Source organism: Microcebus murinus, chromosome 19 (genome assembly GCF_040939455.1).
Source record: "Microcebus murinus isolate Inina chromosome 19, M.murinus_Inina_mat1.0, whole genome shotgun sequence".
Taxonomy (NCBI): domain Eukaryota; kingdom Metazoa; phylum Chordata; class Mammalia; order Primates; family Cheirogaleidae; genus Microcebus; species Microcebus murinus.
The window spans coordinates 27,796,597-27,820,602 of record NC_134122.1 but is presented as its reverse complement, the minus strand read 5'-3'; the positions used below and the strand labels follow the sequence as shown (position 1 = coordinate 27,820,602).

General features: G+C 42.7%; 2 pseudogenes; both read left to right on the top strand.

The window, feature by feature from the left end:
• Window positions 1-790: 790 nt before the first annotated feature.
• Window positions 791-11,512, top strand: CYP3A208 (cytochrome P450 family 3 subfamily A member 208; annotated as a pseudogene).
• A 4,352-nt stretch (window positions 11,513-15,864) lies between these two features.
• Window positions 15,865-24,006, top strand: part of LOC105868221 (cytochrome P450 3A8-like) — a 46,168-nt pseudogene continuing 38,026 nt past the window's right edge.

The following is a 24,006-nucleotide window of genomic DNA, read 5'->3' as shown; positions in this document are numbered from 1 at the left end:
ACCTGCCTGCCCATCTGTGTTACCTCTTCATGCTGTCTTCAGGCACTTTCCTGCTTGTGTGGGCATGGAGGTCGGTGAAGGAGAAGTCATCCCGCTGTGGGAAGGATCACACAGCTGTTTGGCTGGCCGCTGAGCGTGGCCAGCTTACACTCCAGTCTCCGCAGTACCACTTGGATTCTCGGAACTTCACAGTAAATCCACTGAGACACTTTATTCCTTTTCCCGGCACTGCTGCCCCTCGAAGCTTCCCTGCAATTTCGTGAAGCTGATCCTGTGGGAGAACTACCCACTTGAATGATCTAGGCCACCTTCTTCACCCCCCACTCCAAGAACAGAGGGCAAGGAGGTCATCCCTAGTCTGCCATTTTTAACAAAGACAATTTCCACATATTTTTGAGTTTCACAAATTTCTTTTAGTTATTGATTTCTACTTTCATCCCACAGTAGATGAAGGACATAGGATACATTATTTCTGTCACAACTACTATTTCACGAGAAGCACAATTAATTAAAGCAGCAGACCATAGTCTTGCATAAGGGCTATGAGGTTGGGGAATTTAATCCTGGTAACTTAATCCTGTCACCTAAAATGCAGAAGAGGTAATTGACCTCACAGCTATAGTCGTGGCCCCTAAGTGTGGATGTGCCATTGGTCAGCCATTTGCCTGGATTATGAGCAAGGTCATGGAGTCAATGGTTCCTGGTTGAAACAATGAAGTTTATTTCTTTTCACCCTTGTCGAGAAAATTATAATTGTTCCAGGTAAATTTTGTGTTTACATGATGGTTTTCTTTTTTTATCCTCTATAGCACTCTTTCCATTCCTTACCCCAATTTTTGAAGCATTAAATATCTCTATGTTTCCAAGAGATGTTACAAACCTTTTTATAAACTCTGTAAAAAGGATGAAAGAAAGTCGTCTCCAAGATAAACAAAAGGTAATATCATGTGGTGGTTACATGAGTGGTACACTTTCTGATAATTTGGGAAATTGTTTTGTCACAATTTGATCACTTATGTGTATTTTTCAAGGAAGACAGCAAACTTAAGTAAAGAACAAAAGAATTCATTTTGTAGGCATGGAGAAGGTGGAGGATGGGAAGCAGATATAAGAATGAGAAAAACTACATTTAAAATTTAATACCAGGCACAATTGGCATGTCATAGCATAAGTGTTGGTGAGAAAATACTTAACCACTTCCCTTCACTTCAGTAAATTTTTAAAGGAAAATAATTACTCTTCAACAATGATTTTACTGCTATTATAATTTCCCAACATCGTAGACTGGTAAGGAATCATTTCAAGTTATTTCCAACATTCTTCAAGGAAAGCCCTCTCTGGCTACCTGCTTAGTGTAGCATATGTTAAATATGAGCATGCTCAATGCCTGAGGTGGGCCAACGTCTTCTCTGGGCCTTGTGGCTACAAGCTGGCTGACCCAACGTTGCCCTCATGAGGCCTCCCAACCAGGCCAAGGAAACCTACAGGTCACAGAGGCAAAATTTGGTGCCCAGATGTCACTGATGATTGTATAGAGTTATGAAAGTCTTGAGCACTTGAAGATGCTACCACAAAAAAAAAAAAAGTGAAAGAGCTTTGAAAATGTCACAATATTAATCTATGTGGCCATTTGTTCAGAATGAATTCATCCGGACAAAAAGAACTTACATCCTGAGCAAGCAGGTGTAATTGGAAAAGGAGCAGGCAACTCTTTGGCCAAGAAACAATATCCAAAAGCCAGAGATGTGAAGGATCAGGGACAGCATAGACCAAAAAGCACTTGCACATGATAGCTTGAATTCTCCCAGGGAAAAATGCTGTCCTTCAGTGTCTTACATTGGTATTTTTGTTCACTGGTGACCTAGGCAACACCTCTCAGACTCTAGACTTCAGGGGCCCATATTATCAGAAGGGAGGTTGAACACTGCACTCCTGATTTACTTCTGCCTTCACAAGTCACCTTCTGCCACTGAAATTTCTGTTTCTGCTTCCAGCATCGAGTAGATTTCCTTCAGCTGATGATCAACTCCCAGAATTCAAAAGAAACTGAGTCCCATAAAGGTAACAAAGGGGACTACTGGAGACTCCTGCTGGGGAAGCCCAGAAGGAGAGACTTATTCTGAAAATGTACAGAAAGCTTACCAGTAAGAGGAGAATTTCTGCCACTGCAGAATGACACACATTAAAATATTAGAAATGGTAGCTTGATGTACCTTCTAGAATCACACAGAAATAGCCATTTTGAAAGCAAGAAGTACAGCCCTGAACAGGTCTCTCATGCCTGGAGTTAGCCAGCGGTCTGAGGATCACCTACATCAGTACAAATGCAGGTTCTCAGCCTCCTCCAGGTCCACTGAGTGAGAACATCTGCCAAGATATTTGTATCTAACATCAAATCAGGAGGCACACTGGCCCAGTAAGGCTGATTTTTAACTAGGAATACTTGGTAAAAGTGTGTTAACAAGCTCAATCTACTGTAAAGATTTACTTTTCCCTTCATAATGAGTAAATAACCTAAGGGGAAACATTTTAGACTATGTAAATATCTTATTCCTCCTGACCTTTCACCAACAAGTTTCACCATCAATGGATCGTTCTGACTCAAATTATAATAACTATGATGGTGGCAAAATAAGGATCATGGTCAGTTCCAAACTGCAAAGTTTAACAACCATCTTACAAAATTCCTGAATATTTAACAACTGGTTCTCTAGAGCAAAGATGGACTTGCTCCAGCACACTAGTGTACATGTGTCTATGTGTACATCTATTCTGTCATCTGTCTATCCATTATGTACCTATCTATCATCAATCTACCTATCCCAATACAACTTTCTGTGATGAGGTAAATAGTCTATCATTTCCCTGTTCTACACAGTAGCCACTGGACATATGGGGGTCCTGGACACTGAAGAGGTGGCTACAGCTGTGCAAGAAGAATTTTAACATGTATTTAATTTTAATTAATTAAATTTACATTTAAACAGGTACATGTGTCTAGTGGTTATCTCACTGAACAGCATAGCTCTAAACTTTGAGATTATAGTGCAAGTTCAACTCAATTTCATGGCATTGACACTAACTGCATAAAAATTTGATAGTTGAATTTACCCACTGAAGAATCACAGAATTATCACTGGAAATCACAACTGTGCAGATACTTCTCACACTAATTTTGTTTGTTTGTAGTAATAAATTACATAGGTGGAGTGGGCAGCATATGTATTTCAGTAGTTTGGGTATATAAAGGACCTAATCCAGTCCCAGTGAAACAGTCCAAATCGTGACTATGCTTTGCTTCTCTCCAGAGAAACAATCAAGGATGAGGCCAACTTGTAATCATAAATGCTTCTGCTATTTTAGTCCATTCATCAGACTAGGGTGAATCACTACCCTGTGAGCTTTCTGTCTCTTTCTGTAGTTTCTGTACATCCTGAGATAGTCTATTTTGAAAAATTGTACCCTAGATCTTCTAGTACCGGATGTCTCTTAAAGGTAAAATCCATGCTTCTCAGGTACATATGATGTCTCAAGAAAGTTCAGGTACTGATTCTGTAGGTCTAGTTGGGGCTTTAGATTCTGCCTTTCTAATAAGCTGCCAGATCGTGTTGATGCTGCTCATCCATAGACCACACTTGGAGTGGCAAGAGTTTATCTGTAGCTCAGCGTTGTTCCCTTAAGTTCCCTCAACCATGTGTAGAGAAAAGATCATTCAATTTTCCCTGAAGCCTCAGTATTGCAAATTCTCAAAAATTTTCAAACTCTATTGTAATTTAAATACTTTAAATTTTTCCTGGCGGAGAATGCTACCCTATAGTTCACTTACAGCTGAAGTACTTTTATGATCTTTCAAGAGACAACCCATAACACTGAGTATGTTAGACAGAAATGCTCTCCGGAAATAGCCCAGATGTCTTGCTGGTGAGGATGGCATAATGAGGAGTGGATGGGCCACGATAATATACACCTCGAGACAAACTCGGTTAATACAATGTTGCCTTGTTCTGTCCCTATAACACAGACATCAGAATGGAAACCACTCCCAGTGTGACTCAGAGTTACTGTTCCTATTTTTCACTAGGGATTTGGGAGCTCACTTGGAATTTTCTTCCCGTAAACTGTGATCTTCTACATTGACCTGCTTTACCCTAACATATCCTTTCTCTCCTTTCAGTTCTGTCTGATCTGGAGCTCGCAGCCCAGTCAATGGTCTTCATTTTTGCTGGCTATGAGACCACTAGTAGTGTTCTTTCCTTCATTATGTATGAACTGGCCACTCACCCTCATGTCCAAGAGAAACTGCAGAAGGAGATTGACGCGGCTTTGCCTGAGAATGTGAGTGGATGGTAAATGGAGAGGGAGGGAGAAGGTGAGGCCTTAGCAAGAACGCCTGCTCACCACTTCCTAGGAGGAGTTTTCCCAATGTGTAAGCCTTGATTTTTTCACAGACACTACTTAGGAGGCTCTAAAGAGGAAAAGAAAGGGAGAAATATACATAATGGACACTGCTAACAGAAATAGAAGGTATTTGTAAAACAATGCTGGTGCTCGTGCATCTATTCTCAGTAACCACAATCATGAAAAAAAAAATCCAGAAAGCCCTAGTGGCATCTAACAATAAGCATTTATTGCTCACATGTCTGGATAGATATCTTAGCAGGCTCTTATCTGGCTATTGTCTGATCATGCTGGTCTCAGGTGCACTGGGCAGGTGGACCCATCTCTGCCAACACCTGTCTCATGTTGCAGTCATGCAGCTAGTGATGAAGAAGCCAAGTAGGAATCAGGGTGTCTGGCTCCTGGAATCTCTTCACCTCTAAACTATTGTCTCCAAATGCAAGATGAAGTGCTAGTGACATATCACCCACACTCTTTTCAGATCTCTGCCCAACTGGGATCCTTTGTGGTGTGAAGAGACCCGGCCTCTGGGGCTGGTAGGACTGGTCGGGCAGTGAGGTGAACACAAAGGGATCTTTTATAGAGCTGATAGCCAAGCCCTCAGCAGAAAGTACTAGACTGTTTGAGCAAGAGGAGTGGGGCTGAATGAGGGATTTCTATCCCCTTTATAACTTTTACTGGAATTGAAATTGTGTACGCTGGTGGCGTCCAATGTTAACCTTATTCTGTCCTGTTTCGGCCAGATAAACTAGTTTATCCTAAAATTATTTATACAGCTTCTTATAGTGTGTCTACCCATATTTTATATAAAAAATCAAAAGGGTAACCAATCAGGATTCCAACTAAAAAGCCTTATGTGGAACAGGAGGATTTGCTCTTATCATACTCTTTTCCTTTCTGGGTACACATGTGGACTCATTTTTGCAAGGTGACATCGACTTTGATATATTGTAGTGAAATGTAATGTTCACCCTCCTTTCTTCACATCTGTTCACAAGAGAAGAAGGGCCACTATGTGGTGATGTTCAGGATTTCAGGCCCTGGGTAGGGGATGTCCCCACAGGTCTCCCATATCTGTAACATCTCCACATGTCTCTTGGGACAGAGAGCAGATCAAGCACTTGATGGTTATTAGAATGCCTTATGGATGTGAAGGTCCTTTGCCAATATGCTTCTTTTGATTCCCTCTAACACTTCAATAATACTCAATAGACTGTGCTGACAGTTGATTCCAAGTCTCAATTTATTAAAATACAGGCTTTTATTCTTCCCAGACACCTTTCACCTATGATGCCTTGGCACAGATGGAATATCTTGACATGGTGGTGAATGACTCTCAGATTATTTCCCATTGGTGCAAGACTTGAGAGAGTCTGTAAGAAAGACATTGAAATCAAGGGAATGTTCATTCCCAAAGGGGTAGTCGTGATGATACCAACTTATGTCCTTCACCGAGACTCAAAGTACTGGCCAGAGCCTGAGGAGTTCCGCCCTGAAAGGTACAAGGCCCCTGGGAAAGGTATCCCACCCTGAACCAGGCTGGTTCTAGCACATTATGACATCTCTAAGTGTATATAATCATGTGTTGTATAGTCATTTTATTGTAAGTATTTTTATTTGTAAAAACATACTAATTGTGAATGTTTATAAACAATAGATTACTAAAAGGAAAACTATAGCCACACACAGTCAAAACACCATAAGATAATAAGCTTCAGTAATTACATGATGTATTCCCTAATGGACATTGTTCTATGCATACGTAACTTTTTAAAAACTAGAGTTTTATCATGTTTTATTTAGGATTGAACTGCCTGTTACTTTAAGAGTAAATTATACAATATCTACTATACTTTTTTACTATATATTTTGATATGGATTTGTCATAATTCATTTCCCTCCTATTTTATGTTACTATAGGCTTTATACCCCTTTTATCTTTTCTGTGCTGTTCCGTATATCTCTCTGAATTTATCACCAACTTTAACAAATGTTTCCACATTCCTTTGTATTCAACATTGATTACTGCTTCCTCAAGGGTAATTGTAAAGGTGCAGGCTAAGGACCTAAGAAGTCCTCATCTCTGTTGGTGTTAGCCACTCCATTGAGGACAGAGGAGAGCACAGGTCTTCCTGGTCCTGTCTGTGGCTGCAGCCATGTGCTAGGTCCCTTGTGCTCTCAGTGGTCAGTGACTCTTCCAAAGCACAGTCATAGCTCTCTAGACATCTCAGACATTCCAGCAAGACTGTGTGTGGGAACTCTGGAAACGGTTGATGCCTTTTCATTATTCTATTGGTAATCAAATTTAAGATTACAGTTTTTAGGGCACTGGCTGGTGAGTCAGGATCTCGACTTTTATTGACCCAGGATCCCAGGCCTGGGATATCGACTTTTATTGACCCATCAGTACAAGCCTGATGATGTCAGGGAGCTTGTCTTGTTGACCATGGTGTTCCTGGTGTTCCATGAGGTCTGCACATATGTGTTGGAAGAGTAATGAGAATTGATGAAGTCATCTGTTTTCTGGAGCAGCAGAATTCTGTGTTTCTTTGAACCTGAGCAATTTAACCTCCTCTAGCTGCACAGACAGAAAATCAGAGACCCCTCTCTGTACTCCCCTTTGATTCCTTCTGTCACCAAACAGAGAATAAGTCCTTCCTTAGAGTCAGGAACTGGGCCAGGATGTGAGACATCCAAATGTTTAAAAAAAATCTATAATGCAAAATGTTTCACATATATGCATGTATATCCTATACAAAAAATACTATAGAGTACTTTTAATGCATCTGCATGTACCCATGACCTGCCATAAGAATGATCAACGTGTGTCAGCTGCCCCATCCACACAGCTCGACAACCATCTCCCAAACTCATGTTATTTTGAAGTATTTGCCTTTAAATCTTTCAGAATGCTCCCCAAAATATAAAGACATCTCTTAAAATACCACACTATAATGTCATTATCACTTTATGCATAACAACATCTTTTCTTAATATGATTGTGTAGTGAGGAACCAATTTGAACAAAGAGTTTATAGCCTAGTGGAACAGATAGACAAGGAATGTTGTGATTATGTCACAGGAGTGTAGCATCAAATGCCCATGTAAATTACCTGATTCAAATTATGCAATGTAGGGGAAAGAGAAGGGGGGGAGGTTGAGAGGTAAGAAGGAGGAAGACAGGAAGGAGTAGGAGTTGGATGACAAGGAGGAGGAGGACTATGAAGACAAAGAAGAAGGAGGAGGAGGAGACAGGGAAGAGGAGGAGGGAGCAGGAGATTTACAAAGAAAAGAAAGCAGAGGAGGGGTGAGGAGAAGGAAAAAGAAGCAGCCCAATTTAAACAGTGCTAAATATTTTCTCCTGCTCTTTCCTCAATGCACATATGACCAACATAAGTATGATTTGAGGAAGGAAACTACTTTTCCATTAATCATTCTCATTACTTATGTGCCTTTTAGAGTGTGAGCACATCACAACCAGGAATATAATTTTAGAACTTAGAGGTAAGTCATCTCATCAAAATGGACAGCCCTGATAGGATAAGGAAAATGGGGAGAATCTATACCTTATGATTTTCATAGCAAAACAACCATAGCTGGATGGCAGTGAGTAACGCACAAGAGTATTTTGTTTAATACTGCTTGCAGGGACATGAGGTCTAAGTCACAATTCCTAATATATAGCCTTTGTGTTTTTTCTCTCATTAACTTTTTTTTTTGAGAGAGAGTCTCACTTTGTTGCCCAGGCTAGAGTGAGTGCCATGCATCAGCCTAGCTCACAGCAACCTCATTCTCCTGGGCTCAAGAGATACTGCTGCCTCAGCCTCCTGAGTAGCTGGGACTACAGGCATGCGTCACCATGCCCAGCTAGTTGTTTGTATATATATATTTTGTTGTTGGTGGTGGTGGTAGTCAATTAATTTCTTTCTATTTTTAGTAGAGATGGGGTCTCACTCTTGCTAAGGCTGGTTTTGAACTCCTGACCTTGAGCAATCCTCCCACCGTGGCCTCCCAAAGTGCTAGGACTACAGGTGTGAGCCACCACGCCCAGCCTCTCATTAACTTTTTTATCTACTATTGTGGAGCCAGGTTCAGCAAGAAGAACAAGGACAACATAGATCCTTACATATACCTGCCTTTTGGAACCGGGCCCCGAAACTGCATTGGCATGAGATTTGCTCGCATGATCATGAAACTGGCTCTCATCAAAATACTGCAGAACTTTTCCTTAAAACCTTGTAAAGAAACACAGGTCAGTAAACTTTTTGTGTACATAATGTTCTATTGGGAGTATTGTTCACTGTGAAGTCTATATTTTAAAAACATAATATGCTTGTTCATCTTTTTAGTAATTTAGTTTATGGGGCAAAAAATTTATTTGGAGCCATCCATGATCTTTAAGGGTGCTTCAGTTCTGCAGTTCAAAACATGACTTTATAAAGACCAAACTATAAAGATCATCTAAACTCAATGCAGATTACCATGACATAAGTATGTCTAGTTTCCATAACATAGCCAGTTAGCAGTGGCAAGAAAAATACAATTTAAGAATTAAAAAAAAGAATTATGTGCAGTGTCTTTCAACTTGAGCAAGAGTTAAATTCAGTTTCAAATCAACTGCAAAGAGAAGGAAGTTTTTTGCACAATCACACAATACAATGGTTTTCTCACCATGGCTTTCAAGGGGTACTTTCCTCCACCCAAATGTAGAGAAGCTCCCTCGTGACAGTGTGTCTCAACCACTAGCACCATTTTGGAATCACCAGGGAGCTTTAAAAAATCAATCTGCCTTGGGTCACCTCAGAAACTCTAAAATAACTGACCCAGAATGTGGCTTTAAAAGCTCCCCCATTGTTCTCATTTGAAGCCAAGTTAGAAAATCACTGATTTAAGGCACTTATTCCAGATATGAAGGGTCCCACAGACTAGTCCCTGAATGTGTGAATTCACCCTTTAGGTGCCCTCATCCACACCAGGCTGCTTCCTTTTCAACCAATTAGTAACTCCATAAATATTCTTCCCACTCTCCTCCTCTTTCTGTATTTATCTTTCAAGTATTACTTCAAACTCCACTCCCTCCAGAGAATCTTCCCTACATAGTCCAGGGTCCACTCTCTGATCTGTTCTTGGTTACTGCAGGATGTTATCAAAGCCTAATACCTTGTTGTTAATCATCAAGTTTTGTTCTCCAAATTTTCCCTGTATCTAAGAATACCTTTGCCACTCCTTATCTATATCAACTCATTTTATTGCTTTCATAAAGTCATAATGGTATCTGGATGAAGACATCATCCATTGTGAATATTCAGTAAATGTTTAAGGAGTGATCTGCAGTTTATTTGGATCTCATGGATACAAACTTTAAGCTTTTAATTATAAATTTAACAAATGACATTTGTTTCAGTTCGTGTCCATCTGTCTTTCTACAATCAAAATATGTTTATTCCATTTGGAATTAAAAATAATAAGGTGTTGCAGTTATGGAAATATTTGGGTATTTCATCTGGAGACCTTTAAGAACAGCTGTCATTAATTCATATGGACCAAGGCCCTATAAGTCTTACTTCTAGACTCATGCATTCCATATGCAACTCCTCCCCTAATGTAGGCTTTTAGCATAGGAGAGGAGATGGATGGAAATACTTCCGCCTTATTTGTGGCTTTAGGGCAGCTGTGTAGCTGTCTAATAAGTGTGTACAGATAGGTGGCTCAGGTCTGAGAGAAAGCTGGCTGCTGACATGCCACGGATGGGGAAGATATGCCCAGGCAAGCTCCCAGCCATCTACAGGCTGGCATTTCTCAATCCCCATGATAGTTTGTTTGCCGTGCAATTAACTAAGATCAGAAGGTTACTCTATTGGTGACTCCCCCATCACAGAAGGAGTGACTCTGTGAGAATTGTGCCCAAAGTATTAATCAAAATACTGTAGGCCGGGCGTCATGGCTCACACCTGTAATCCTAGCACTCTGGGAGGCCAAGGAGGGAGGATCCCACAAAGTCAGGAATTTCAACCCAGCCTGAGCAAAAACGAGACCTTATTGCTACCAAAAATAGAAAGGAATTAATTGGCTAACTAAAAATATATATAGAAAAAATTAGCCAGGCATGGTGGTGCATGCCCGTAGTCCCAGCTACTCAGGAGGCTGAGGCAGAAGGATTGCTTGAGCCCAGGAGTTAAAGGTTTCTGTGAGCCTGGATTACACCACCGCACTCTAGCCAGGGTAGCAGAGTGAGACTGTCTCAAAAAAAAAAAAAAAAAAAAAACACTGGAGAAGTTCCCAATTTGCATTACATTTTTAAAAACTGGATTAGATATTAGAAAACAAACGCATAATACTTTCTAAAGGCAACTTACCATCATTAGACTCCATGGTTTTAAAGACAACTTACCATCATTATACTTCATGGTTTAAATTGAGAGGGTTGATTAGAATTCAAAGATTGATTGATTAGAATTCAAAGACTGCCCATGTGATTAAAGTGTATAATACTTACCCACAAGAACATTGCAAAATTCAACACACACAAAATGAACTTTATATGGCTGTTAAAAATAGTTTGCTGTAATGCCTAAGAATTTGGAATAAATTTTTAAGACTCATTCATTTTACATAAAATTTAATTTTAAAAAATTCAAGCAAACATTTATTTGTCTCAAAGTTGGCATAAAAGAGGTGCTCAATAAATATTGTATTAAATGATAGATGCAAGATTGCTTTCACTATCCAATCTTCACGCAGCTTATAGAATTAGTATACAAAATCCAAGATATATGATGCTAAAAGAAGGTTTTATAAATTTGCAAAGCATTATTGTCCTTAATGTATCTTTTCTACTTTGCTTCTATCTTTTTTTCATTTGCTTTATTTATTGCTTCCCAATATGCTTGTTTAACTGTTGCAGATCCCCATTAAATTAATGCCAAAGAGATTGCTTCATCCAGAAAAACCTATCATTCTAAAGGTTGACTCAAGACATGGGACCATGGGTGAAGCCTGACTTTCCCTAAGGACCTCGCTTTCTTCTTCTAAAAACATCTAAGAACACCAGAGACCCCAATTTACATTTTAAATAAAACTCAGAAATAAAGAGGAGCTTAACCTAGGAACTTGATCAATGACTAGGAATTCTGTATATTCATTGTGTTCTCTCAGTGTCTTTGGAAGAGTATAGATTGTGTGATATAAAGGAGGTAGTAACTAAACCAAAGCCACATATATGAATTCAACTTGTCTGGTCCTCATAGGACAATCTCCACCCACCGGAGTTAGTACCATTGACTCTCTCTCCATTCTTATAAGAAAATAAATATTTCTCCATAGTTTTATCAAGAATTGTTGATAAAAGTAAGAGCTATTGTGGTGGCTATAATAGTGGCATTTGTACCACCTGTTCTATTTGTAATATACTATAATAAATATTATACTGAGCAAATGAATAAACATTTCTTTATAAAATTATTCTCCGATGCCTTCATGCACATTAAGGAAGAATCTATAGGACTGAGTAATTGAGAACCAGCAACTAAGAATTTTTTGTCATCATAATCACTGGTTCCCTGGGCCTATTTCAAAACTCCAATTTGACTATTAACATAGGTGAGAGTTAAGCCATTGTGACTTTGCTCATTGCTTAGAATGTATATTCATAGTCTAATTTTATCTTTTGAAGCACAAATTTTTGTAACACTCACAGGATGAACTTATTATGATACTATTAGTTGTGATTTAATATCTTAATCCCATCTCCCCTGATGCTTCTGGAAGCCAGGAAGCATGTTTTCTTATATCTCTTGTAGTCCATTTTTAACTTCAAAATGTCTAAGCACAATAAACACTGAATAAGAAATTGTCAGTTGGTCAATTGGTTTGACAGGAAGACTAAAAGCACTCATCAGTTTCAGCTGGTATCAGACAGTGCACAGTGTTCTTACTTTTCCTTTCTGCTCCTTCCCTCCACTTTCTTCTCTGAGAAATTCATTCCCAAAGCCATTAGGTGTGTTGCATAAGGGTGGTGGCACAGGTTAAGGTAGAGGATTGAGTCCTAGTGGTGTCCACATGCAGGGGCAGCCTGGTCTGGGTTCAGGAGCCAAGCAAGGGGAGGAGGGGGCTATGCAGAGTGGACCCTGCAAGAAGAGCCAGAGCCCACGTAGGGTGTGGAGAGCCCAAGTGAGGTGAGAAGACATCTGTGAGTGGGGAGGGATGGGTGGTGGCTATGTAAAGGATGTTGATTCAATAAGAAATATATTAAGGATGATGGAAACCAGGGTTCTCACTATTGGAGAAGCCAGCCACTGATTCAAAAAGGGAGACAACTAGAATGAATCCTGTTCAGTAAAGCTTGAAGGAAATACATCAGAGCCAAGAATGCCAACTAGAGACAAAGCTTGTTGGACTGTCCTGGCAGAATAGTTAAGGATTGAACTGAGTAGAGCAGAGAGTGATTACTGCTCAGAAGTGGACCACCAGGACAGACAGCAGTGGAGTCTGCGATCACCACCAGGAGGAATTAAGCAATGGAGAGAGAGGAGGATAGAAGGGAGTAACTGGCATGAAATAACTCCAGGGCCTTTGGAGCCCATGAAAGTCTAAGGGGTTTTTCTTCTTCTTCTCACCCAGATGCCTCATACCAGCAATGGGACACAGGGCACTCTTCTCATGGGGGATTGCCACGAGTGACCAAAGAATTGGAGTCCCTCATCTGGACACCCCCTCCTCTGCAACTCTTCCACTCCTGGCATCCCAGGATGTAATTATGGCTTAAGGCACTCGTGTGTGCAGGGCCACACAACCCCACAGCAACCACCAAAGTGCCTTATGCTGAGGGCCTGGGCTCCCCACAAGGACCTCCATCTGAGCCTGCCTCAGTCGCATGGTCACCACAGAAGCATGGAGAGGAGGGTGGCCACGCTACCATGATTGGGGTTTGGAGAGGAGGGCAGATAGGTGCCCCCAACTCAACATTGCAGAAAGTTGGCAGCCCCCATCCAAAGCAACCGGTAGAGTTCTCTCTGCCACATGACCTACTTTCGCTGCTGAGGATGTGTCTCCATCTCCAGCTGGCAGGGCAACCTCTGTCTCTTACCCTCCTGGCACAGGCATGTGGCACATTCATTTCTGACAGCACAGATGGCAGATGGTGCAGTGTGGGAGTGAGACCCCAGTTCCAGGTTCGGGTGGCAAGTGAAAGCCTGTGCCCGCCTGGAGGGTGTGGAGGACCTCAAGAGAGCAGGGCTCTGTAGGTGAGCTCCATTCCCCTTCCCCTGGTGGGAGCATCTAACTTGCAGAGACTACTGGGGATAGAGAGGCCCGCCCTCCTTCTCTTGGGGTCTAGTGGTTGAAAGGGGGTGCAGAATTGGAGATCCCCCTATCCACCACTGGCATGTGGAAATCATGTCAGGAGGCCCGACACACGAACTGTGGGTGCAGAGGAAACACAAGTGGACCTATCAGAGGGGAAAGTGCCCAGGATTGTGGACAGGGAAGGAAAAACCTGGCTAGAGACCTCAGCAATTACACCACTTGATCTCTCCATTCAGGACCATCCCTCCAAGCATGGAGAAAGAGCCCTGAAATCCATATTAACAGCTCCTCCTAGTGGCCGCATAAGCAAGCATAGAAGCTCACACACTGCATGGACCCCCTAAACACACCCTGTACTATTGAGTCAGTAAATGCTATAGAGGGGCGTGCAAATTGACCTCCTTGTCAGTAGGTGGAGCTTGCTGGAAGGAACAAGCTTCAATGATATTTTTGGGTCCTGTGACTGGCTCTAGTCCCTCAGGAGAAGCACTTGAAATCTTTAGGTGTTGCTTGGGGCCCTGGATCTTCCGCATGAGTCCTTATTCTCTGTCACAGTAGGAGCAGGTTGCGGAGTGTCAATGGATGGGGTTAGCTTGCGTGAGCCTGCCCTAAGGCTCCACAAAAGCTGCCAACGTAGCTGTTTTGGCAGTGTTCAAAGGTCTGCTCCCAGCTTCTGGACAGAGCTGCGAGGGAGTAGCTGAAGGGGCCCCACCCAACCAGAAAGACTGCTTGTGGAGGGAGATCTATCTAAGATTCACATGCTGATACTCTGCAGTGGGTCTCCCTCCTCTCCCTCCTCCTCTGCTCCACAGTCTGTCTCTGCAATCTGCTGGCAGGCAGGGGCCAAGCCGGCTGAGCTCCCCGCCAACTGTGAGGTAGTCTAGGAGGTTCCCCACCCAGGATCCCAGCCTGAGCTGAGAGTACGGTCCTCCCATGGGAGAAGGGGGTACCCAGAGAGCACGCCACGCCTAGAACACACACTACACTGTCCCCTTGATCTGCTCATGTGGACTTCCTTACCTCCTGGGATCAAGAAGGTCAATCCCTGACCATACCAGGGAGAAGTGCTATGAACCCAAGTCACCCACAGGATACCTGAGCAGGATCAATGTCCCTTCACTGTTGGGCATGCCCTGCTTGATGGAGCTTCCAGCCAAGTAGCATGAGGGAGGGTTGGAAAGCAGCAAGATCACAGTCTGAGCACCTCTTGATGTGCTGCACCAGGAAAGGCCTGGGCCCCACTCTCTGTGGAAGCCTTGGTGTGGTGGCTCAAATATCTCTCTCAGCCACAGTTGGTGGGGAAGGGGAAGAGGAGAAAGAGAGTCTGAATGAATGTGCACAGGCACTCTGGTCATCTCTAACCTACTTCCCGGAAGGCATGCTGCCCAGAATATCCAGGCTTTGGGGTCACACAGACCACCCAGAACTCACTGAACACCTGCAGCTCCTGCAGTCTGGGCTGGAGTTGGGAAATGTCTGTGTGGGAACAAGCAGGATGAGACCTGAGGTTTGAAGACTCCTGGGGAGGACAAAGGTGCATGGTGGATGGAGAAGCAGTATGGCACCTGCTGTCCCTGCATGGATCTATGGAGGTGGGAAGGGCCCCAGTGAAGCTTAGAGCCTGGTGCCATGTCCACAAGCAGTGCCCAGCTCTCTGGCGGCAGAAGCCTCTGTGTTTGTGTGTTGAGAAAGTCTCTCCAGCAGCTGCAGAGCCCATAAACTTCCAGAGGTGCAAAGGAGAGAGAAAGAAATCACTCTGCCCACCCTTCTCACAGGACTCCAAGCCTCTCATGGGTTTGTCTTTGCTGATATCTTGCTCCTTCTTGTTCTGCACTGAAACTATGTCCCGTGGAATCTCCTGAAGTTTATGGCACCCACCCTTCAGACCCACATTTGATCTATGCGCCCTGTGTACTCGTTTTTGCTCCTTCATCTAAAACTTCTTCCTACTGAGATGCTCTGGCAGCTGGTATCTCTGGTCGGCCATCTTACCAGAAGTCCACTGTTTATATTATTGATGTCACAAATTACATCTTTATATATTCTGTACCCATTAATATAGACTTATCATTATTTTTGTGGCTTGTCTTTTACATGCTATGACAGAATAAAACTAGTGCTAAAAACCAAAATTGCAATAATACAGGTTATTTGGGTTTCCACATGTATATTTTTTACCTAGGACCTCTATATTTTCCTATTATTTCCAGTCAGTGTCAAGCAAGAAACATAAGAGAAGAATCCACACTTCTGAGAGAGCACGGTGAGACACGCAGAGGCCAGTTCCCGCGGGGCCCGTTGGGCGCCCTGGGCCTTCCAGGCCCTCCGGCTCCGGGTGACTGGGGGACCCCGGGAGGGGCCGCGGCCTCTGCCCTGCAGGTATCCGGAGCCCTCGCTGTGGCTGCCCTCCGGCCTAGAAGCAGCGGCGAGCGTCTCTGGCAGCCCCACCTCGGTGACCTGGTGACGGCGGCGGCCTCTCTGAGGCCGGACTCCGCCGGCCGCCTGGTCTTTTGGCCCAGCCCTGCCCGGCCGAGGCTCAGCCCCTTCCGAGCTTCCAGAACGCGGCGCCTTCGGGAGGCGGCGGGTGTGGCGGGCGAGAAGAATGGCGACCGCCAAACGCTGCGGAGGGCCGTTAGGGCTTGGAGAGCCCGAGAAGGCCGGTCTGTGGGCGCAAGCTCGCTCACCTTCTTGGGCCGTGGAGCTGGGTGCCAAAAGGGCGCGCCCTGCTTAGTCCTGACAAGGACGGACAAAGGCCTTAACGGGCCTGCAAGGTGAGCGGAGCCCGGGACCACGACGCGGGGAGCGGTTAGCGGGCCCTCGGGCGGGCGGTCTTCGTTCTGCCACCAGACAGAGGAAAAAAAACATAACCACATTTGGAAATGCCCACCACCCTTTGGAAGATTTACTGGCCGATTATAGAAGAAGGCCTGTGTATATAATATGAAAAAGCTGCTCTCAACTTTCCCCCCAACCTTTTAAAAGAAAACGTTTACTACATCTAATCCTTCTAGATGTAAAGAAGTTGCCGACGTATGATAAAGTAGAGTTAGAAAATAACACATCTTGTAAATGCCCATTTGTTAAAAAAAAAAAAAAATCATAGGAAAAAAATGTCTTCTGGAAATGACTTTTTGAAATGGAATTGTTAGACCACCTCTGGAAGTGGCACTTGTTCACGTTTGTTCAGTGGGTTAAAGGACATGGAGTGGAAAACCTTGAGAAGGAAGAGAAGATTCTGTGCCAGACTGGTCATGTTTAGAAGACATTTTCATATCATAAGCATTGTTTTGTGTTTGCATTTTATTCCTCATTACTGTATACATAGTTCACAAAACTAAGTACTTTTTAAAAATATCTAGTCTTTCTAGATGTTCTGAAGTGCCTGATATGTGTTAAAATAGAAGTAGTAATACCCTTTGTGAATACCTTTTTGTTAAAATTCATATGAAATTTTAGGGGGGAATGGCTAAACCACCTCTTGAGTAGTACACATTGTGTTTGTGCAGGGGTTCAGGGGAGGAGGGAGGACAAGGAAGAGCTCTATACCAGTGCGCTTATAGTGAGGCAAGATTAACCATAGTTCCTATGTTGTGCATTTTGTCTTACCTGTGTATATAGTGTATATAAAGGACAAACAAGTCCTAATTTACATCTAGTCTTTCTAGATGTTAAAAGAGGTTGCCAGTGTATGACAAAAGTAGAATTAGTAAACTAATATAGTTTGTACATTTTTGTTTTTAAATTCTTAGGAAAGATTGTCTTCTGAAAAATCTGAGCATTAATAGCCCACTGGGTTGGTGGAGGAGGGAAGGGTTCTAGGCGAGAATGTTCATATTTTGAAGACACTTTCAAATTATAACTGTTACATGTGTGCAGTTTATTCACAACTTCTGTGTATATAGTGGACAAATAAAATCCTTACCCGAAACATCTAGTCTATCTAGATGTTTAGAAGTTCCCAAAGTATGTTAAATGTAGAGGTAGTAAAATATCACTTTGTAAATATCTTTTTGCTAAAGTTCACAGGAAATACTGTCATTTGGAAATAGAATTGTTAAACCATGTCTGTGAGCAGTATAGTACCATCTATACTCGTTCAATAGTTTGGAGGAGGTGGGAGACAAGGAATTGGCAAAAGGACATTATCAGATATCAGTTTTCTTATGTTTTGTGCATTTTGTTTTGCTGTGTGTATATATGAATATACATAATGGATATAATGGATAAGTGAGTCCTAATTTTGCAATATCTAGTCTCTAGATGTTAAAGAGGTTGCCAGTGTATGATAAAGTAGTTAGTAAAATTAGCACATTTTGTACACTTTGTGTTGAAATTCATAGGAAAGCTCATCCTCTGTAAATTACTTTTGGATATGAATTTGTTCGACCATTTCTAAGCATTACATATGCCTGTACTTGTCCACTGGATATAAGGCAGAGAGAAGGAAATGGAATGGTTCAAGGCCAAAATGGTCATATTTAGACGATACTTCAGATTATAACCATTGCTATGTGCGTGCAGTTTTATTTAACAGTGCTGTGTACATAGTGGACAAGTTCTTATATGAAATATCTAGTCTTTCTAGATATTTAGAAGTGCTCGATGTATTTAAAAGTAGAAGTAGTAAAATAACACTTTGTAAATAGATTTAAAAACTGATGGGGAGAGGCCGGATCAAGATGGCGGACGAATAACACCGCCAGACAGATTGTCTCTGCAGAAAAGACAGATTCTAGCAGAAATTAGAGGAAGGAAGCAAGAAGACGAGCATACAGCGGACAAGGGCCAGAAGGAGGGGTACCTGAGACCCCGGGAGATTCCACGGGAGGAGGCTGCGGAGGAGAACTGGAGGATGAGACCACCGGAGCAGCCCGGAGACCAGCGGCAAGGGTAGGTGGATTTGCTGTTTCCCCTCCCCTGCATTGGGGACTGCTAGTGGGCTCCCCAGCAGGTGGAGAGACCTGCGGACACCAGCCCAGAGACCGCCGCCACCTGCCAACGGTGAGCCTGTAGCAGACGTGGCACCAGGTTCCCAACTTCCTCCAGGCACCTCCGTGTGCACAGACCCGAGCCACGCGGCAGGCGCCATATTGCCTCCTCCTCCCCTCTGCCGACCCTACCCGCGGCTGCCCAGAGAGACAATACAGCCACCAGCCAGAGGCATCTCCAGGGAACGGGACCTTCCTGTTTGGGACCCTACACCTGACTCAGGGGAACTCAGACTGTGAGCTCCCTAACCACCCGCACTCCCAGGTGCTGCTGGCACCGTGTTCCCAGGAGAACGGTGCCGACTCAGACACTGAGAGACATAGACCCAGCTTGGGCTCCCTGTGGGTGAATTGGGACCGGAAATCCTCCCCTGGTGGGGCTACAGTTTGAACTCTGGGACCCAAGGTCAGACCTGCAGACCAGATCCCCTGCACCGAGGGCTAGCATTGCCCGGGGCACAGAAGGGTTATACGTGAACAGCCTACTGAGGTGTGTGTGCCTCCAGGGGCAGATCGGCGTCGTAGAGGACAACCCTTCTCCCAGTAGGAGGCCGTGCGCCCAACCCAGGTGGCGTTCCTGTGCAGGGAACCTCCCCGCCGGCATCACAGTCCGGGGAGGCCTGGTGGCTTGTGGTCTGGCCTGCTGGCAGAGGCCCAGGAGTAGCTGCGGAGTTGGGGAGGGTGGAAAGAAGCGAGGCCCGCTCCAGACTGCGGGTCTCAGACAGCCCCACCCCCACACACAGACTTTCTGGCTGAGCGGGACCATTCCAGCCCCGCCCTGACAGCTTTCCCTGGAAGCAGAGTACAGAACTTTGACCCCTGCTAACAGCCTGAGGGCAGGCTTACCCAACCCAACTCCGCCCAGAACAAGAGCTGTTAACAGGACACAAAATCAACAGTATAGCCTGTTCCTCCAAGCAAACGCCACCTGCTGACAGGGACGGCATCTTGCACAGCCTTTCCACGGCACCCACTGACTCAATACACAGGGAGTGGTCCAATTTCACCCACAGACACCACCTAACGCCTCAGAAACTAAACAAGGTGTGTGAATACCCAAAAAATAACCTAAGGAAAGAAACAACAACTGATCGACATGGGAAGAAATCAGCGAAAGAACTCAGGAAATATGAAGAACCAAACGGAAAACACACCCCCAAAGAGGAGCACCAGCCCCCTAGAAACGGACACCGACCAAAATCAGGCAACCAATATGACAGAAGAAGAATTTCATATGTGGATCATAAGAACACTCACCCAGCTGCAACAACAACTCAATAACTAACACAAAGAAACCACAAAAAGTCTCCAGGATATGGGAAAAGAAATAGACACAATGAAGAAAAGTGTAACCAAACTCCTGGAAATGAAGAATTAATTCAAGGAACTACAAAATACAGTGGAAAGTCTCAAGAACAGGGTAGATCAAACAGAAGAAAGAATCTCAGAGCTTGAAAATAACACCCTCCAGTTAAATAAATCAGTCACAGAAATAGAGCAGAGAAACAAGAGAAAAGAGCAAAGCCTACAAGAGCTGTGCGATTATGTGAAGAAACCTAATGTGAGGGTCATAGGGTTACAAGAAGGGGAAGAAGACAACACTCAAGGGTTGGACAAGCTGTTTGAAGATATAATAGAAGAAAATTTCCCAGGCCTTGCTCAAAATCTTGATATACAAGTTCAAGAAGCTCAGAGGACCCCTGGGAGATTCAACGCAAACAGGAAGACGTCACGACATGCAGTCATCAACTGACCAAAGTATCAACTAAAGGGGCCCTTCTAAGAGCTGTAAGACAAAAGAAGCAAGTGACATACAAGGGAAAGCCAATTCGAATAACATCAGACTTCTCTAATGAGACTTTACAAGGAGGGAGAGACTGGGGCCCCATTCTCACTCTTTTGAAACAAAACAATGCCCAGCCTACAATATTATTCCCTGCAAAACTAAGCTTCATATATAAAGGAGAAATAAAAACATTCTCAGACAAGCAAAGGCTCAGAGAATTCACCAAGACAAGACCAGCCCTACAAGAAGTACTTAAAACAGCGTTACGCACGGAACATCATAATAATAACCCACGAATATAAAAACAACCAAAACCCAAAGATATTAAAGGCCAGAAATTACAATGGCTCAAGACAGAAATCATAGCAACAACATCCAACCCAACAGAATGATCAGTAATCTACCTTGCCTATCAGTTCTCTCAATAAATGTGAATGGCTTAAACTCTCCACTCAAGAGACATAGGCTGGCTGAATGAATAAGAAAATACAGGCCAAGTATATGCTGTCTTCAGGAAACACATCTAACCTGCAAGGATCCATATAGACTAAAAATAAAAGGGTGGAGATCAATATTCCAAGTAAATAGAAGCCAAAAGAAGGCTGGTATGGCAGTTCTAATTTCAGACGATTTAGTTTTTAAACCAACAAAAGTAGTAAAAGACAAAGAGGGTCATTATATAATGGTGAAGGGCACAGTCCAACAAGAAGAGATAACAATTTTAAATATATATGCACCCAACTTAGGTGCACCCAGATTCATAAAGCAAACCTTACTGGAGCTAAGCAAATGGATTAATAGCAACTCCATAATCGCCAGAGATTTCAACACCCCACTGATGGAATGAGACATATCCTCCAAACAGAAAATTAATAAAGAAATAATGGACTTAGACAAAACTCTAGAACAATTGGGTCTGACAGACATCTACAGAACATTCTACCCAAAATCCACTGAATATACGTTCTTCTCATCAGCTCACGGGACATTCTCTAAGATTGACCATATCCTAGGACACAAAGAAAATCTCAAGAAATTAAAAAAAATAGAAATCATACCATGTACCTTCTCAGATCACAGTGGAATAAAACTAGAGATCAACCCTAACAGAAACTCACATTTCTACACAAAAACATGGAAATTAAACAACCTCCTGCTAAATGATTACTTCGTAAATGAAGAAATCAAGATGGAAATAAAAAAGTTCTATGAAGAAAACGACAATGGAGAGACAAGTTATCAAGTCCTCTGAGACACAGCTAAAGCAGTTCTGAGAGGAAAGTTTATCTCCATAAATGCCTATAACCAAAAGACAAGAAGATCACAAATAGACAATCTAATGAAATGACTCAAAGAGCTGGAAAAAGAAGAACAGACCAACCCCAAACCCAGCAGAAAAAGTGAAATCAACAAGATCAAATCAGAACTAAACGAAATTGAAAACAGGGAAGCTATTCAGGAGATTAATAAAACAAAAAGTTGGTTCTTTGAAAAAATAAACAAAATTGACACACCATTGGCTAAGCTAACGAAAAGCAGAAAAGAGAAATCTCTAATAAGCTCCATCAGGAACAAAAAAGGAGATATCACAACTGATCCCAAAGAGATACAAGATACAATTTATGAATACTACAAAAATCTTTATGCACACAAACTGGAAAATGTGGAGGAAATGGACAAATTTCTAGAAACACACAGCCTCCCTAGGCTCAACCAGGAAGAAATAGATTCCCTGAACAGACCAATCTCTACAGCTGAAATAGAAACAGCAATTAAAAATCTCCCTAAAAAGAAAAGTCCCGGTCCAGATGGCTTCACACCTGAACTTTACCACACTTACAAAGAAGAAGTAGTACCTGTCTTGCAGAAACTATTCCACAACATCGAGAAGAATGGAAACCTCCCTGACACCTTTTATGAAGCGAATATTACTCTGATACCAAAACCAGGAAAGGATGCAACAAAAAAAAGAAAATTACAGACCAATATCCCTAATGAATATAGATGCAAAAATTTTCAACAAAATCTTAGCTAACCGAATCCAGACACTTATCAAAAAAATAATCCACCACGACCAAGTGGGCTTCATCCCAGGGATGCAGGGATGGTTCAACATACGTAAATCTATAAATGCAATTCACCACATAAACAGAAGCAAAAACAAAGACCACATGATTCTTTCAATAGATGCAGAAAAAGCTTTTGACAAAATTCAACACCCTTTCATGATACGAACACTTAAGAAAATAGGCATAGAAGGGACATACCTAAAAATGATACGAGCCATATATGACAGACCCATAGCCAACATCATACTGAGTGGGGAAAAATTGAAATCATTCCCACTTAGAACTGGAACCAGACAAGGCTGCCCACTATCTCCACTTCTGTTCAACATTGTGCTGGAAGTCTTGGCTACAGCAATCAGACAGGAAAATGGAATCAAAGGTATCCAAATAGGGGCAGAAGAGATCATACTTTCACTGTTTGCTGATGATATGATATTGTATCTAGAAAACCCCAAGGATTCAACCAAGAAACTCCTGGAACTGATCAATGAATTTAGTAAAGTCTCAGGATACAAAATCAATACACAGAAATCAGAGGCATTCATATATGCCAACAACAGTCTAATTGAGAACCAAATAAAAGATTCAATTCCCTTCACAATAGCAACAAAGAAATTAAAGTACCTAGGAATATACTTAACCAAGGATGTAAAAGACCTCTACAGGGAGAACTATGAAACACTGAGGAAGGAAATAGCAGAGGATGTAAACAGATGGAAATTCATACCATGCTCATGGATCGGCAGACTCAATATCATCAAAATGTCTATACTACCCAAACTGATCTACAGATTCAATGCAATACCTATTAAAATCCCATCAGCATTCTTCACAGATATAGAAAAAATAATTTTACGCTTCGTCTGGAACCCCGAATATCAAGAGCAATTCTAGGCAACAAAAACAAAATGGGAGGCATTAATATGCCAGATATCAAACTATACTACAAAGCTGTAGTAATTAAAACAATATGGTATTGGCACAAAAATAGGAATATTGACCAGTGGAACAGGTGTGAGAATCCTGATATAAAACCATCCTCATATAGCCATCTAATCTTTGACAAAGCAGACAAAAACATATGTCCTGGCCCGCGGGACCTTCTGTTACTCGCGGGGGCGAGGGGGACCGTGCCTGAAAGAGATGAGCGAGAGAGAGAAACGAGACCAAGCAAATGGTTGTCAAGGTCTGCTTTACTTAGATTTTTAGTGGGTTTTATAAGCATACAAAAACAAGGAAGTCAAAACAAAACATAGAGTGGTGACGATGAGGCTTGGGTCTGGGTTGATTAGCCCTAATCAGTGTCTTATCAGTATCTTGTTTTTGACTGATTACTCATCTCCAACCGGAACATTTGCAGTCAACACATCCTGGAGCATTCCGTGGTCAGCACGTCATGGACTGCGTTCTTCTCGGAGCTATAGCTGGAATTTTCCAGGGCGAAGTTCGTGCGTAGGACGAG